This window comes from Macrosteles quadrilineatus, unplaced genomic scaffold, assembly GCF_028750875.1.
Source record: "Macrosteles quadrilineatus isolate MER2022 unplaced genomic scaffold, UCM_ALF_1.0 Scaffold_1__1_contigs__length_201487025, whole genome shotgun sequence".
In the NCBI taxonomy this organism is placed as follows: domain Eukaryota; kingdom Metazoa; phylum Arthropoda; class Insecta; order Hemiptera; family Cicadellidae; genus Macrosteles; species Macrosteles quadrilineatus.
In genome coordinates, this window is record NW_026542594.1 from 50,489,254 (window position 1) to 50,502,933 (window position 13,680).

At 39.8% G+C, this 13,680-nt stretch overlaps 1 protein-coding gene across 2 annotated transcripts in view; it reads left to right on the forward strand.

Moving 5' to 3' along the window:
- Window positions 1–3,054: 3,054 nt before the first annotated feature.
- Window positions 3,055–13,680, forward strand: part of LOC128983006 (protein CREBRF homolog) — a 112,732-nt gene continuing 102,106 nt past the window's right edge. The window contains exon 1 of one of the 2 annotated variants that reach the window (XM_054402124.1): window positions 3,055–3,142. The gene's annotated coding sequence lies outside the window, so the exon portion shown is untranslated. Of the gene's footprint in view, window positions 3,143–3,224; window positions 3,337–13,680 lie in introns of those variants that run through there. The other variant, XM_054402125.1, reaches the window with a different exon arrangement.

The following is a 13,680-nucleotide window of genomic DNA, read 5'->3' on the forward strand; positions in this document are numbered from 1 at the left end:
ATTATTTAATTACCATTAGATTAGCACTGTTATAATTGATTGTTATATGATTAAAATTAGTTTTTGGTTTTATTAATTTAAAGTTAGAATTCAATTCACATTTCACACAACTATGATAGAACTATAGTTTTCCTGAACTCAGTGGTAGTAATATGTCAGTAAAGTTAAGTCAGCTCTTGCTAGCCACAGTATTAACAAGACATATTTTCAATCTGGGAAACCGTAAACTTTTAATACAAATTATAAAACCTTAACATCTTATTGCGTGGGAATCTTATTAAAAAAAAAAATAAAAAAATAAATAAAAAAATAAAAAAACAGACCAAAATTATTTGTTAAATAATTAAGACGGCCCAATTATAAATTCGGAATTACTGAAAATAATTACATCAAGAACAACAATGTAATATATCCAAAATTCAAAAGATTAATTTTTATATTTCCAATATCCTTTAAATCATCTGTTTTAACTTTGTTTAAAATTAATTTATTAAGTAAATATTTACTTTTTGTACTAGTGTAAACACAGCCTGAAGATGGAAACCAAGTTTCTGAAAGCGCTAGTGAAAAAAAACAAATTATTATATATTGGCCTTGTTGAACATTTAAATTTAGATATACATTTCATCAGTGGTAGTATTTTTTTTCTTCAGTTTGTTACCGGGACATTACAGGATATCCAGTGGATTTTGTACATGTCCCAGGATGTCATGGGACATTCTGGGATATCCTATGGCATTCGTACATATCCCGGGACTTTACAGGATATCCTGAGGTTAACTTACAAATCCCTGGACATTACGGTATATTGTAGGATATCCTGTGGATTTCGTACTCGTCCCGGGATTTTGCGGGATATCCTGAGGATAGCGTACATATCCCGAGACATTCTCAGGACATATGGGACTACTATGGGATGTCCCTGGGATAAAGTGTGCTGTCTGGGATGTGGTTGTCGAAGGTAAGATCCGCCACAAAAGTAACACCCAAATCTTTGACCACTGAGACTCGTTTCAACAACTGACCATCTATCGCATACTGAAAGTGGTACGGTTCTCGTAATCTGCCGAATGTCATGATTGAGCACTTGGCAATATTCAGGGACATGTTGTTGGAAATGCACCACTCATTAATGGATGTAAGGCCAGTCTGCAAGCGCATAGCATCCTCATAGCTTGACACTTCTGTAAAGATCTTAACGTCATCGGCAAAGAGCAGTGTGTCCACCCTCAGTACATCGACAAGGTCATTGATGAACGCAATGAATAAGTATGGACCAAGTAGAGAGCCTTGTGTGACCCCTGAAGTCTGGACAAATTCTAGCGACTTGGAGTGAGGCAGTTTAACACACAGGCGGCGTCCTGTAAAATAGTCCCTCATCCAGTTAAGGAGTGGCCCAACAACTCCATAGGCTTCGAGTTTAGCAATGAGTATACCATGGTCCACTTTATCAAATGCTTTCGCAAAATCAACGAAGGCGACATCCATTTGTCTCCCATTTTTCATGGCTGATAGGATATAATTTTCAAAAAGTAGGAGGTTGGTAACTGTAGACTTTGAAGTAGTGAACCCATGCTGACTGCGGCTAATAAGCGGCCTTAGAAATGGCTTGAATCTTGACAAAACCAGCATCTCAAACACCTTTCCGATTGACGGAAGTATACTGATTGGCCTGTAGTTGATCACTTCTGAGGGGTTTCCACTCTTAAGGATTGGGACTATATGACCAACTTTTAGTACGTGTGGGAAAATTCCTTTTTGGATAGAGGAGTTGAAGAGATAGGTCAATGGATTTCGCAAGAGTAGTTCGACAGTACTTTAGAAATGAAGGGGGGATGTTATCAGGGCCTGCTCCTTTATTCAATATTCAAGTTTTTGAGGGCTTCCATGACTTCAGGTGGTGTGAACGTAATTGACGATGCTTTCAAATGTAAAAAAAAGGTCAGCTGCGACAGGCTGGGAAAAAACAGAGGCGAAGAATTCAGAGAACATGTTAGCCATCTCATTATAGTCACTTGTCGTGTGTCCGTTTAAGGAGACATGAGTTGGAAAAGTTGGTGCATCCCTCGTGGAACGGACGAAACTCCAAAAGCTGTTAGGATTATTTGGGATGGAATCACCCACATGGATGAGATAGTTTCTGTAGCAGGTGCGACTCAGTGCCTTGCAGTTGTTACGCAGTACGTGCGCAGTACAGAGAAAGTGTGATAGTCTGCAGGCTGCAGGGTAGATTTGTATCGCCGGTGAGCTTTTTTCTTCTCTATAATAAGATTTATGAGGTCTTTTGAAAACCACTTGGGAAATGGAGAGGTCCCAATCCGTTTTAAGGGGCTGCATTTAACGCAGATGTCTCCTAACATATCGATCAACCACTTAAAATTTGCCTGAACATCGGAACAATGATTGTATATGTGTTCAAAGCTGGTTGTAGCGAGCATGAGTGAAGCAGCTTCAAGGTTACATTTTCTTAAGTTGGGGACGGTGCTATATTGTGGAATCTGTGTTGTATGGCAATTATGAAGAGACCAAGACAATGGAGGGTGATGTATGTCCGGCCTAGCAATTTCGTCTTCTGCTGGAGCAACCAAAACAAGGCTCTGATTAGTAAAGACCAGATCCAGACTAACATTTCTATGGTTCTTGACGTGATTTACTTGCTCCAAGGAGTGACGTGCAGTTAGGTTGTCGAGAATGGCCCAATACAGTTTGTACAGTTGGCCCAATACAGGCGCTGTTTTACACCAACAGCTTCTACCGAAGATAAACGAGGTAAAAATATATTTTGATGGTCCAAAGCGTAGGGTCATGTCATCATTAGTCATATTATGATATTTTTTATAGTATGCTAAGTTTGATGTCAGCAGCATTGTGAGCGTCAAATACCCAAAAGCCTGTTTACCACACGTGATCTTGATCTACAGTAATAATTGATTTTATTTACCACCAACACGACCTTTGACATAATAGAATGTTTTTGTTTACGTAGACTGTTGTGTTATGACTTAGACTTAGACTTATGATGAGCAGCAGTAGCAGTAGTAGTGAGTGTCATGTTGAGAGTTGGTGTAACTAGCTGTTTGTTGTTGTGAGAAAACTGTGATAAACCAATAACCTTATGCTTTTGTTTTTGCCATTGACAAAGGTGAGAGGCTGACGTTTTCTTGTTGCTTCAGTTTAATGAATATTTAAGTGATATTACTTAGGAATGTTAGGTCAGTTAGTAAATTGGGAAGTTTATTGGCGAATCGTCTGATTTAACAATTTGATCACTGGGCGGAAATTAAAAGCAAAATCATTCAATATGAATTTGTTATCGATTTAACTTCTACTTCTAAGGTCTGATCTAGCTTGTGTGCTACCGTTATATAGGCTAGAATCCTGGTGGCATGGTCTCAATCTGATTGTGGTTGTCCCAAGTTGTCAGTGTACGGAAGGCCTATGATAATGTTAGCCTACGTCCTAAGGGTACTAAGTATTAGTAAACAACGTCGTGACAATGAATTTGTAGGCTATTCCCGTCATTGGACATAATATTTAGATTCCACGGCCAAACCTAATAAGCTTAAGTTCAATAAAAAATTAGCTCATAGAGGCCTAGGTCTATTGATTATGCAATCATAATTAATTATAACAATACCAAAGAGAGGCCCTTATAAATGAAGCAAGTCTCATTTGTTTACCAGCTCCTTACTAAGTTAAGGACACTATTGTACCTATTGTACTAGGCTAGTTGTAAGTAAGTCTTTGATCAAAAGTTTGTAGCTAGCCTAGCCTACCAATATCAAAATGAAGCTGTAGGCTACGTTTAAATGTAAATTAACAATAAAAAAGGCCTAGGCCTACTGTAATGTTTTCTAGGGTAACTTAATCATGTTCCTTAGTGTTCTGTACCATGTTATTAGAACAAATGGTACTTTCCTGTTAAAGGGAACATTCATTATTATCGATGATTTTTTCTCGATATATCGATAGTAACAAATTGAAACATATCAGCTGACAACTACGCGATAAATATTGTTCAGTATCAACAAACAATAATGAAATAAAACTGTTCTAAAAAAAATAACCTAACATAACTAACCAAACTTGCTATAACATTTACAAATTCCGTGTTTAACTTGCCTTTTCTATTATCAAACCCAAACGGCATTTTTAAATGGTCCAGCAAGTTTGGTTGGTTATGTTAGGTTAGCTTAGAATATTTTAGCTTTAACCCTTTGAGTGCCAACGTCCGGGGAACCGGACGTTTTTAAAATGAGCCAAAAGTGCCGACGTCCGGCCGACCGGACGTTTTTAGAACGAGCCAAAAGTGCCAACGTCCGGCTGACCGGACGTTTCGTAATGACCGAACAGTTGTCATAACAACCGAATGGATACTCGGATTCTTTTAACCCATATATTAACATTGAGTCGAAAGTTACTAGATGCGATACATCGATTTTCGTTGGTCGAAATATCGAAAATTCGATTTTTACGAAATTTTAACCTAAAAATCGCCAGATCGCGCTCGGCATTTTTAGCGCGACCTTCGGGAAAAATCATTGGCATTTTTTGAGCGTTACTTTTATTTCTCGCCTGGCACTCTAAGGGTTAATGATTTTAGCCTAAACAAGATCAGTTAGTTGTCAATTTGTAACTTAATGGATCGGAAAATTAAAATATCGATACCTATATCGAGAAAAAATCATCGATAATAATGAATGTTCCCTTTAACAGGAAAGTACCGAACAAATTAAATGTAAACTTATTCATCAAAGTAGGGCCTACAGTTTTAACCAAATTTATTCAACACAAATTAAAAACAAAGTGAAGAAGTAAACTTAAACATTATAACCAGCTGATAATAGTTATAAAATGAATAAGCAATTTAAAGGAAGACATTTAGGATGTAACACCTCCCCTTCTTAAGTGAGCTTCATAAATTGAGTCTATCCACGGGTTTATGTGCTCTTTTTGAACGTCAGTGAAGTAGCCTAATGTTATTTTCTTTTTATCTTCAGAAATGTTGTTATAAATAAATGATATCTCTAGTCTTTCCATACATTTCCCAAGTTTCACATCTTTCATTAAAGGGTCCAATCAATGCTGAGTTAATCATTTGAATGTTGAATGTTTTGAGAGGTATTTGAATTACTTGTAGGCCTACTCAACTCCACCGTCACCAAATTGTTCTGTATGTTATTAGAACAAATTAAATGTATTCATCAAAGTACAGTTTTAACCAACTTTATTCAACACAAATTAAAAACAAAGTGAAGAAAGTAAACATTACAACCAGCTGATAATAGTTATAAAATAAATAAGTTAAGCAATAAGTAAAGGAATGTTGTACTGTAGGTTAAATATCTAAATAACTTCTTGATCAGCATTGTACCTACGTGTTATTAAATTTGCGGAAAGTAAATAAAGAGACGTCTTATAACACTTAACCCTCCGGGTGTCATGTCAAATTTTTGTTAATGTCACGCGATTTTTGTCACTTTTGCGGAGTTTTACATAAAAATTCACAAAAAATTAAAAAATTAAAATACACATATAAAGTAGCATATTTTATAAAAGTAAATAAAACTGGCTATACAAACATGCAATATTTTGTGTCCTTACCTTATGTTGATAAAATCCAGCATGGGTTCAAATCCGGAAGATCAAAAAAAAAAAATTTACTTTTTCATGTTACGAGCTTTGCAAACAAAGTCTGTCACACCACACAGCAAAATCAAAATATACATATCGTTCAAAATTTAATGAGAAAAAAGAATATATACACATATATGGACTTCTTTTATACAAACTGTCATATGGCGAAGAAAAAACTGATCTATATACATTGCGGAAAACACTAAGTTTCTAGGGATGGGATGTCTTCTTTCTCTTATGAGATGAGCTAGGTCTCCAATAGTGACTTAGTTTATGAAAACATTCTTTGTGCACCCCACAGTTGCACCCAGGACACCAGTATGTTGCTTTCCTGGGGCACACTGCACACATTCTGTTTGACTTATTCGGAATTAATTGTATTTCGTGAGCCGTATCTCCGGAAGGGCCAGGTACTGGTTCCACGTCACTGCCCCGAGCAAGTTCTTCGACAATGTCAATGTAGAAATTTCTCCTGCTCATTGGTTTGTCTGTGTTCATAGTGTAGAGGACATATGCGTTGAACAGTGAAATGTCAAGGAAATTATAAAATATCCTCTTCCAATATTTGCTGGTAGGACGGCTACATGAGAGGTGGTACACCGACTTGTCACTAACGTCCACCCCCCCCATGTGCTTATTGTATTTGTCAATAAGGATTGGTTTTATTGCCTGTTGTCCTTTCACACTTCTTATAAGCTTGTCCTCAGCATGACAGGCTGTTGTGAGGGCAAACACAGGTTTACGTTTAGCTTTTTGCCGATAGGAAACTAAAAGTACATCTTTGTGTCGGAAATAGATGCTTTCTTGAACCCCTAAGACGGTAGTTTTCAGAGTCTGGGCCAGGTATTGGGATTTCTTCCAAATAGTCCCACTAAGGTATGTGTTTCTTTCTAATAGATTTAGGGCCAGAGGAACTTTTGTATAAAACTGGTCTGTGAAGAGGTGATGTCCCTTATCGAGCAAACCACTTTTCTCCATCACTTCCATAACAACCTTTTGCACAAAAGGGCCTGGTTTGTCAAGTAGAAAGTCTGTTCCACTGTACATTTCTATATAAATAACGTAGTTTGTTGCTGAATCGCATGTTTCAAACTTCTTTATTCCATATTGCTTATGTTTCTTCTTCGGTAGGTATTGGATGAATGCGCAGCGATTTTTCATGCCGATGAGGCTTTCATCAAGGCACACGTTTTGTCCGGGTTCAAAATGCTTCTTGAAGGCATTATTTAGATGGTCTAATACATACCTGACTTTGAACCAAGGGTCAAAGTCAGGGTGGCCTCTGGGATAACCATTGCTTGATGTCAGTTGTAGGTTAGACATTATGAGAAGGAAGCGGTTACAAGACATGACCTTACTAAAAAAAGGAACGTTTTGTGATTCCTTTGTATCCCAGTAATGTTTTACATTTTTGGTCCTCAAAATCCCCATGTTTATAAAAAGGGAGAACCATTTTTTGATTTCTGAGATGGAGGAGTTCACCCACTTTCTCATCCTAGCTGTAGCCGATAGATTTGGATTTTCATTCAACTTTTTATTTGCATATGCATTGGTACATCTACAAATAATGTTCCATATGGCTTGTGTGAAAAATAGGTAAAAATACTCTATAGGTTTGCTATTTCTATGAGGTAGATTCTTTGCTCCAGTATTCCTTCTTGTGAATTTGCTTTCAATCTCCTTCTCAGGTTCAGGAGGGTAGACTCTGATCCAAAGCAGGTTTTTTGCCTTAGACTTTTTAGGCCTAGGCCTAGGCCTACTGACATTTGCACCAGTATCATGCGAACTACAACTAGGTTGACTTACACTACTATCTACAATATTTACAGGATCAGGATCATCAGGATCGTCGTCATGTTCTCTATCAGAAGTGTCCAACTCTTCCCAATCTGGAACGTAATCATTACCACTACCACTTGAGAAATCAAGTAATGATTCATTGTCGGATTCATGTTGTCCTAAATCGAAGTCATCTTCAAAATTATCACCTTCACTGTCACTTATTTCACCAGATAAAAGTTCCCTAATGTCACTAGATCGGAGATCTTCTGCCATTTTTACCACTATTACAACTCACAACACAGTTCATCAACAAAGGTACGCCATTTGCAACGCCAGCTGACAGCTGCTGTTTGTAAACGACATATACTAATAAAAATAACGTAAGAAACGGCACTTCCAAATAGTTGTCATGTAGCCTAATGTCCGCAGAACAGTTTGGTATAAGTATCAAGCGTCATCGATCGATCGTACGGCTGTATATTGAACGAAACTGACTGCCTGCAAAGCCGCCCGATTTCGGGCGGTTGACACTCGCCCGGTCCGAAAAAGCCGCCCGATTTCGGGCGGTTGACACTTGGAGGGTTAAAACATATACTTACGCTTATATATTAACCAAATATAAGCGTATAAAGTTAATAAAATTGAAGAAATCTCGAGGGATATTGTTGATATAAAAACTGAAGTATCTGGTATACGAGCTGGCCTTTTAGCTCTCGAACCCCGTGTTGAAAGTGTGGAATCTAGAATCACAACTGTTGAGCAGAAGATTGATGCTGTCAAGTCCAGTGATAGTTCCAATACAGTCGAAGTGGCAATAGCGGAGATGAATGAGCGTGCTCGGCGCTCTAGGAACCTTATGATTCTTAATTTGGTCGAGTCTGGCGATAAAAATGTAGATATGAAGAAGGCTCACGACTTAGATCTCACCAACAAACTCCTATCAAACATACTAGCTGACTTTACACCCGGAGACATCAAGCTGTTTCGAGTTGGGAAAAAGCTACAGGGTAAACAAAGACCTCTCAAGGTTATTATGTCTAACTCCTTCGACGTGTCTAAAGTCATTGGTAATTTCTCCCCAGAATCTGCAGCCCAAATCGACCCGGTCTTTGCATCAGTAAATTGTCAAGAGACAGGACTCCCCGTGAGTTAAATCACCTTAAGTCCCTGAATTCCGAGTTAGACAAACACAAAGCACGTGGTGAAACGGGACTTACAATCAGAGATACATTAATAATGTTCCTCAAATAACAAACAACCCCAAACCTCAAAAAAACTCTCAAATCCCAATGGAGCACCATTAAATCTAGATGTATATTTTCAGAATGTCAATGGACTTAGATCAAAGATGACTGAGCTCTCTATAAACGTTTCAACGTCCTCTTACGATATAATAGCCTTAGTGGAGACAAACTTAACTAATGATATCAGCAACTCAGCAACAATTTCAAGTGTGAATATTCTAACTAATCCTGAATGTGCCTTAGAATGTCTATTCGTTTCCTGTTCATCTTCGGCCAGCAGTTTCCTCGTTGGATGTGTTTACATTCCACCAAGTCAACCCGCCTCCATCTACTCGGACTTCTGCAATGTCGTTGATGAGACAATCATTTGGTCTGGACTACACGAAAAGATTATCTTGTTAGGTGACTTCAATCTTCCTGAAGCTGTAAATGCTACTGACCCGAACGTCTTGACAGGTTCCGAGTCATCTCGCTGCTTAACCAGTATGGCTACCCTACATTCTTTAAAGCAAATTAACTCCGTTACAAACTATCGGGGAGCTATACTTGACCTAGTATTTACTTCCATCTCATCCAGTGAAGTTGTTGCAGCGGAGGAGGCATTATTACTTGAAGACATACACCATCCTTGTTTATCCGTACAGCTTAAACTTCACACCACTATTCTATCAAAAAAAGTCAGATTTCTGCGTGATTACCGCAAATGCAACATTGATGCTGTTTTCCACAAACTGCAAACGCTGAATCTTCCCTTGTTGGATCCCTCATCGGCTGTGGTTCCCTCCTGTGATGAATTCTGTCGCAACATCAACGAAATCGTCAGTGCTAACACTCCAGTGAAAAGAGTATCTTCCGCAGTTTTTCCTAAGTGGTTCTCTAAGGATCTCAAACAACTCGTGATAAAGAAGAAAATTGCCCACAAGCTATACAAAACATCACTCAACATTAATCACTTTGAAGTGTTCAGAGAGTTGAGGAGAAGATGTAAAGACATGGCCAGGAAATGTTTCACTGATTACACGAGAAAGGTTGAAGACGATATTCCAAGCAACATAAAATCCTTCTGGTCACATGTTGGCAGTCTTAAACGCAGCCCAACAATTCCATCAAATATGGCCCTTGGCTCTAGAGTGGCCAAGTCTGCGGAGGACACATGTGAGCTATTTGCAAACCACTTCTCATCTGTCTTCAGTGATGCGTCCCCTGCTGTCCCTTCCTTTGACTTTGGTTGGAACTTCTGCATCTCCCAGTGTGTTTATTTTCTCTAATGGACGTACAGCGTAAGCTTGAAAATCTCGATCCAAACAAAGGAGCTGGTCCAGACAATATTCCTCCCCTTATACTTTAACACTGTGCACCTATTCTTGCACCCCACTTATTTATACTATTCAAGGCTCTGCTGAGAACCGGAGTATTTCCTGACAGCCTTAAAATAGGATATGTCGTCCCCATCTTCAAAACAGGCGATCGGAATAAAGCCAAAAACTACAGACCCATTGTAATTTTATCTGCAATAGCGAAGGTCTTCGAGAGCATAGTACTGGATTTTCTTTATTTTAATTTGCGTAAATGCATTTCTCCTGAGCAACATGGCTTCCTTCGCTCCCGATCCACCATCTCCAACCTACTTGAATTTCAAGATGTTATCATGGGTGCCTTCGTTGACTCCTGCCAAGTAGACTGCATTTATCTTGACTTGTCAAAGGCATTTGACAAAGTCAATCATCGCCTTCTGATAGCTAAGCTTGGTGGCTATGGTGTTTGTGGCTCCCTGCTTAAATGGATTGATAGTTACCTAAAAGGAAGACATCTTATTGTTAAGTGCGATGGCAGCTCATCACGCCCATTTAAAGTATTGTCTGGTGTTCCTCAAGGGTCCCACCTTGGCCCGTTACTCTTTAGCCTATTCATTAATGACATCAAGTTTGTAATAGGATCAAAATTTCTCATGTTTGCAGATGACATAAAGTTATTTAGCAGGATGTCAAGTGACTGTGACAAAATTAATCTCCAAAACTCCCTCAGCAACATTGAAGACTGGTGGAAAAATAACGCTATGCAGTTGAATGTCGACAAATGTGTAGTTATCTCATTCAAACGGGGTTCGGACTTCTTAATTCACAACTACACAATCAATGATTCAGTTCTAAAGAGGGTTTCCAAAGTTAAAGATCTGGGAGTTATTATGACATCATCACTAAATCCAATGGAGCACATTACGCACATCACTGCAAGAGCAAACTCTCTGATTGGATTCATCCTCAGATCAACAAAGGGTTTCAACTCTCCCCTTACTCTCGTGACCTTATATAATGCTCAGGAGGATATTTCAAGGAGGTTTTACATTTAATTTATCACACGTTATCCATTTGTGCTATCCTGATAATTAGACTAATTTGTTAATTACAAGGCAAAAATGTGGTTCGGATTCCTCTATAAACTGTAGGTCCCTTAGTTGCCATTTGCTTTATGGGCTATTAATTAACAGCTGTGTCTAAGGAATGTCGGCCTTAGTCACTAACAAGACTACAAGATCGCACCACTCATCCTACACTCATCTCCATTCATACTTGGCTTAAAATGCCTACTATGTATGGTCGCCATTTCATTGAACAGTATTAACAGTATAAACTGTAGTCCCCTTGAACAGCTGAGGAGCGAAGCGAAGCTCTTTAGGATCAACTTCAATGCAATCTTTATAAGACTTAATCTTAATAACGGCTGAACATATTTTAGCCAATCTTACCAAGGTTGTTTTGTCAAATGTTTGGATGATTTAGACGTAACCAATTTCAATTTTTGATAATGCCTATATAATTTTAAAGTAACTCAAAGTTTTTAAATTTTAACATTGGTCTTATGGGTTGTCATGATGGTTACAAAATAACGACGTAAATGTAAACAAAACAAAAAATGATAGCATATGTTGAAATCCAGCCACGACCTTAATACAGTACAAAGGAATAAATTTGGTTGATGACAACTGATCAAATACCACAGATAAAGTCTTAAGTTTACATTTAATTCCCAATTTGGAAACGACCACTGATCGAATAGGTAGAATCATAGATAAAACATACTTTCTTAGGTACAGTATTTACCAGATTGATTTACATAGCTAAATAAGGTTAACTTATAACAAATAACATTTTATCTTAAACAATTCGTCGGGGAATCATATTCATGGATCCATCTCATAAATAGATTTTAGATTTAGATTTAGATTTAGATTTGTTGTCATGAGAGCCGAAGCCCCCTGACTGCTTACCCGGTACCTATCCTTCAGGACATACCCGGGCCCCATGATGTAGGCCGAAGCTTACGCATCAACCTTTAGCACATCATGGGCGGATGACTTAAGGTCATCAGGCTCGCCGGCTGCCGAAGCAGACCCTTCGGAAAGAGGGTTGCCCCTCAATCCTAACCAGGGATTCCGGCTGCTTGTTTAAGCGTCACTCCACCTGGGTTCCACTAGGTCGGAACCTAGAGGTCCATAGTAGAGCGCCCCGACGCATTTAGTGCAAGCAACACTCGGGACCTATCTCATCCCTGACAGGCAGAACCCGCCATCAATAGCCAGGAGGAAGGGGACCATCAGCACGCTGACGGGGGGAACCCCAACCTCCCATTTACACCGCTGCCCGATCGAGGCCTGACCCATTGCTGGGAACCAGAGATATCCAGAGCGATAGATCCCCAGATACCCCTGGCGGGCTCGGACCCAGCACCCGATCTACTTCGTTTGCCCGTCAGACCCAACATCACTGCCAGGCCATCAGGGTTTCCCAAAAGGAGGCAGGTATAGAAGTGGGACCCACCCGGATGAACCTATCCACCAGAGGTGGCGACACCCTTGACTCAATTGAGGTTCCGGGAAGAACCCCCCACACTCAAGATAACCATACCGTCCGTGCTCAGAGACAGGGATAGGTTTGCATAAGTACCTACAAACCGTTGCCCTCACACTGCGGAAAGTTACGTTGCCCTTGAGTGTCCCCGTGAGCTGCGGGTACTTGCCCGTTTTCACCTCTAGGAAAGGTTACTTCCAAAGTCGAGGATCTGCCCACTGAATGCTGGTCGCACACAACAAGCAGGCCGAAGCCCAAAGAACCACAGACACAGGTAGGTTAGAGATTATGATCATCTCATAAATAGCATACTTAAACAGGTCCACGGCATAGGAAGGGCTGAAGGAAGTAGTAAAGGCGAGAAGTCCAAGGGAGGTTCACAAATTATCGGCCAATTGTTATTAAACCTGCTCTGGGCAAAGTTTTTGAGTGCCTTCTCATTGACAAACTTATGTTCCACCTACAATCTCTGATGATCCCTGAACAGCATGGATTTATAGCGGGGAGATCGTCTCCTCTAGTCACCTCTGCATTAGCTTCAGGAAGCCAGGTTGAATGCATATACTTGGACTTCTCAAAGGCATTTGATACTGTCAGCCATGATCATCTTATCGCAAATTTGGAGGGGTACGGGATCAGTGGCAGTCTACTCAGATGGTTCAGCTCGTAGTTGAGTGGCAGATCTCTCAAAGTTAAATTCAAGGATGCATTGTTTCTTTTGTTGCTCTCTCTGGAGTGCCACAGGACTCTCATCTTGGGCCATTCTCCCTGTTAGTCAATGATGTTGTGGTCGTACTGAGGATAGGCTCGCTGTGTCATACCAAGACGACATCGGGGTATGTCCAAATCACCAGCTCTACGGGTACTGTGGTCATGATGGCTCCCTCTTTTCCTAAAATCTTCAAGGTTTACTCTTAGCATAGTTAAGAAGCTGTAGATGTACTTATTATTATTATTATTATTTGTTGTCATGAGAGCCGAAGCCCCCTGACTGCTTACCCGGTACCTATCCTACAGGACATACCCGGGCCCCATGATGTAGGCCGAAGCTTACGCATCAACCTTTAGCACATCATGGGCGGATGACTTAAGGTCATCAGGCTCGCCGGCTGCCGGAGCAGACCCTTCGGAAAGAGGGTTGCCCCTCAATCCTAACCAGGGATTCCGGC